This window comes from Hydra vulgaris, chromosome 03 (genome assembly GCF_038396675.1).
Source record: "Hydra vulgaris chromosome 03, alternate assembly HydraT2T_AEP".
Lineage (NCBI taxonomy): Eukaryota > Metazoa > Cnidaria > Hydrozoa > Anthoathecata > Hydridae > Hydra > Hydra vulgaris.
In genome coordinates this window covers 68759169-68763674 of record NC_088922.1, presented here as the reverse complement: position 1 = coordinate 68763674, position 4506 = coordinate 68759169, and positions in this window count along the sequence as shown.

Sequence of the window (4506 nt, the reverse complement as noted above, 5' to 3'; positions counted from 1 at the left end):
TCAAATAACTATCCAATATGTCTAAATATCTTTGAGAATCAAGCCTGCCATCAAATAGTTTGAAGCAACCGACACCTTCATAGTTCATGCAGGCCCAGATGCCTATACTGCCACTACCTTGTGTTTTCTATACATAGAACAATCTGGGCGCATTCTTTCATCTGGCATTCTTCTCAGCATTACTCAATTTTTTCTTGAATCAACCTCAATGTTTAATTAATCGCTTAAAAGAACGTTGTGCCACATGCTCTTAGACCAAATTTTATGAGCTAAGCACAAGTATTTTTTTGCTTTCTGATGTTTTTTTGATAGACGGGGTTTTTTGCAAGCAGCTCGCCACATGTAATTATGTTTTTGTAGTACTCTTCTATTTTTTCGAGCACCAGCAACAACACCAGAAGCTTCCTGCCATTTTCGACTGAGATCAGTAGATGGTAATTTTCTATTTTTTTTCACTATGCGAATAAGTGATCGTTCATTTCTTTCATTTGAAATGCTGGGTCTTCTAGGACGCGGAATATTTTCAATTGTATTGTATTCATGATATCGGTTAGTTATTCTGCTAACAGTTGCATGTGTTGTGTTTAAATGTTTCGCAATTTTTCTCATTGAGATGTTTTGTTCATTCATAGCTATGACTTTACATTTTGTCATATTATCAATAGTTTTTCCAGTCATTTTGATTTTTTTATTGCTGAAATGTTGTAGTTGGTGATTAGATGCTAAATTTTATAGTTCATTTACCCAAACTTTTTAGATATTTATAACAATTTTAAAAAAAAAACTCTCTAACAATAATTATTAATTTGCAAGAAACTTCAAAGTTTTACTCAAAGACAAACGCAATTTTGAAGGAATTTTGAAATAGTAGAGTGGATAGTCAATTTTGGCCATTATAATTATTTTAGATTATGAGGTAAGTTTTAAAAAAAAACAGATGATTAGCGCATCGATTGATACTTTCATGAATATGTATATTTATTTAAAAGAAAATAAAATATTCATCAGTTTACAGTCAAACAATCATTGATTTATTATCAATCAAAGTCAAATAATATTTAGAAAAATCAAAGTCAAATAATATTTAAAAAGTTATTTATATATAATTATATATTATTATAAAAAATATAATTAATATATTATATGTAATATATCATATAAAGTATTATTATTATATATAATATAAAATATATAATTATATATTAATTTATGTATAATTTTTTATTATTAATAATAACTTATACTTACAATACTTATACTCGTAAATACTTATAATACTTAACTTACGTTTACAATACTGATAAAATTTTTATTGGTATAAAATTTTGCATTTAAACTTTTATCATAAAACTTTAATTTAACTAGATAACTTTAACATAAATAATGATAACTAAAAAAAAAAATTATTAATTAGATCATGACCATATGCTTATTTATTATAACTGAGTTATAGTAAGTTGAACACTGTTTTTGTTTTCCATAACTTAATTTTAAAATGTTGGGATAATGGTATTAAGTTCCAAGTCATAGGTCTTATGTGATATGTGTCTTATGTATATCTTGTATTTTGCAGCAGGTTAAAGAATATTTCTGCTTGGTGCACTCTGACAGTTAACAATATTTGCATACTGATATGAGTAAAAATGAATTCAACAACCAGAATGTATTTTTGATAAATATTAGTAATGACAGGTTAATTAATATAATTATAATAATAATGGTAATAATTTTTATTTATTAGAATTAGTGAGAGATTTATGTCTGATAGAATTGCATAAACTTTGGGGGATAAATATAATGATTGGAGTAAATATTACCTTTGTTTATTTCCACGATTAGAGTAATGTAAGAAAAATTATTTTTATCTAAAGAATATTCCGCAAAAGTCAATATTTTCTTAAGTATTTAATATTATAAAAAAACGCGTATAAAAAAACATATATTATAAAAAAGCGTGTTATAAAAATATATATATATATTATAAAAAACATGTATTATAAAAAAAAACATGTATTATAAAATAAAAAAATAAGTATTCAAGTATAAAAAAAACACACGTATTATGATAAAGTACAAATGATAAAATACATCACATTAATATATTATGATAAAATACATCACATTAACTATGTTGTCAGTAAGTTAGGGGTTGCAGCTGATATTTCAGCTTCAGCTTTAAACTCATTAGCTTCAAATTAAAGCTAAAGCTGATCAAGTCAGTTCAATCAGCTTTATAGCTGATAGTAAAGGAGAATAATACTCCATAAATATTTTATATTAAAAAAAAATGTTGGTAATTGTTCAATGAAAATCTAAAATAGTGATAAAATTTACACAACATGTAAAAAATTTTAAATAAAGTTTGCAAAAAGTTTTTGTTATTTATAAAAATTTTGCTGTAAAAGGCTATGCCTAGGACTCGCAATTTTGGGCAAACCAAATTAGAATTTTAGAGATTTTTTTAAAAAGTGGTGCCCAAAAACCTAATTCCATTATTGATTATCTACATAAGTTTTTGGTAGAGTTCAAAATTTTTTCAAATGATGGTTTTATCTATTAAAATATTGAGTATGAAATCAATCTTGTTGTTATCATATGTGATGCACCAGCTAGAGCATATGTGAAGTGTATTAAGGGCACAGTGATTATAACGGTTGTAAGCGTTGTGTTCGAAAAGGACAGAGATGTGGCAAGATAATACTTCCACATATTTCATCAACTTCAAAAACTGATTCAGATTTTTGTCATCAAAAGCATTCTAAACATCTTAGTGGTGTGTTAAATGAAACTAAATTTTGTTATGGTGACAAAGTTTACTTTAAACTTTATGCATCTAGTATGCTTAGGGGTATGCCAAGACTCATCAACTTATGGTTAAATGGCCGAAATGTTGTAAATTGTCTCAGATTACAGTCAATACTTTATTTGGCGGATTGCTCCAGATATGTCGTTAAATTCCAAGAAAGTTTTCTTGCAAGCTAGGTCTTAATTAGATATTAAAAAATGGAAAGCAACTGAACTTAGACTTTTTGTAGTATACACTGGACTAGTTGTTAAAAGGGGATGATTTAGCCAAAAATCTATTCAAACTTATTAGTACATTCAGTTACAGTTCTAATTTTTTAAGGTGTTTTTTGTTTCAAATACAAAACTTTTTTAGCTCAAAAAAAAAAGCTTGTTCAAAAAACATAGGGTTGCTCAAATAAACACGTAAAAGGATATAAACAGAAGTTTAGTATTCCTAATTTTGATGGATCAGTAACCATTGCATTGAGACACTGTTTACAATTTAAAATTATCAAGGTTAAGAATGCTTTGTTTTAGGTAATAAAGGTGATTTGTTTAGGTAATAAAGAAGAATTGTTCTGAAATTACACAAAGAAAAAGTTTCACCATTGCTGGATCATCAGGAAGAGTTCAAAACTCCAAGTCGAAGATAAAAGTAAGATAAGTGTTTTTTACTAATTAATTATTGCTCTGTTCTTTAAGAACATTTAAGAACAATTATATATTTATATATGAATATATATATATACTCGTATATATATATATATATATATATATACATACACACACATATATACATATATATATACATATACATATATATATATATATACATATATATATATATATACATACACACACATATATACATATATATATACATATATATATATATATATATATATATATATATATATATATATATATATATATATATATATATATATATATATATATATATATTTATTTATATATACACACAGTGGGTTGCATAAATATAGAGTCACTACTTTGTTAATGGGAAATTTTTGTTTTTTTCACAATTAAATTTGAAACAAACTAGTTAATACGTTTAAAAGCGTATTTAATGTCTTAATTGATTCTTATCGAATCGTATATAATTGGAACTCGTTAGGTTAGTCAGTCTGGAGTAATTATTAATTCAATTAGATCATACCTGTATTTCTAATGTAGCAAAAATATAGAGTTAAGTAAAAAAAAACGACTTAAGTTGAAATATCTCAATGAAATATTATCCGAGTGATCTAAAATTTGGTGGTTGATTTCTTTCGAACTATATAAACGTTCTTGCAACATAAAATAAAATAATCGTTTTTATATCTTGAATTATACGCATTGGTAATTATTTGGTAAATTAAAAAGACAAAAATGGGCAGAAAAGCTGATTCAGACAAGGTACGATGGCAAATTGTAGGTCTGCTAAAAGATAAAACACATAGCCAACAAGAAATAGCTCATATGTGCAATGTTTCGCTTAAATGTGTATAAAAAACATTGAAAAACCACGATCAAAGATTTACTAAGGCTTGGTGTCAAAGATTTACCAAGGCTTGATAGGCCTAAAGTAACTTCAAGAGACCAAAGTTATCTCTATCAAAAGGTTAGACAAGACCCTAAAATTTCTTACCGTGAATTTGCTGAAGGGTTCAAAAATACGACTGATACATTAGGATCAGTAGATGGACTGTACGAAAATGC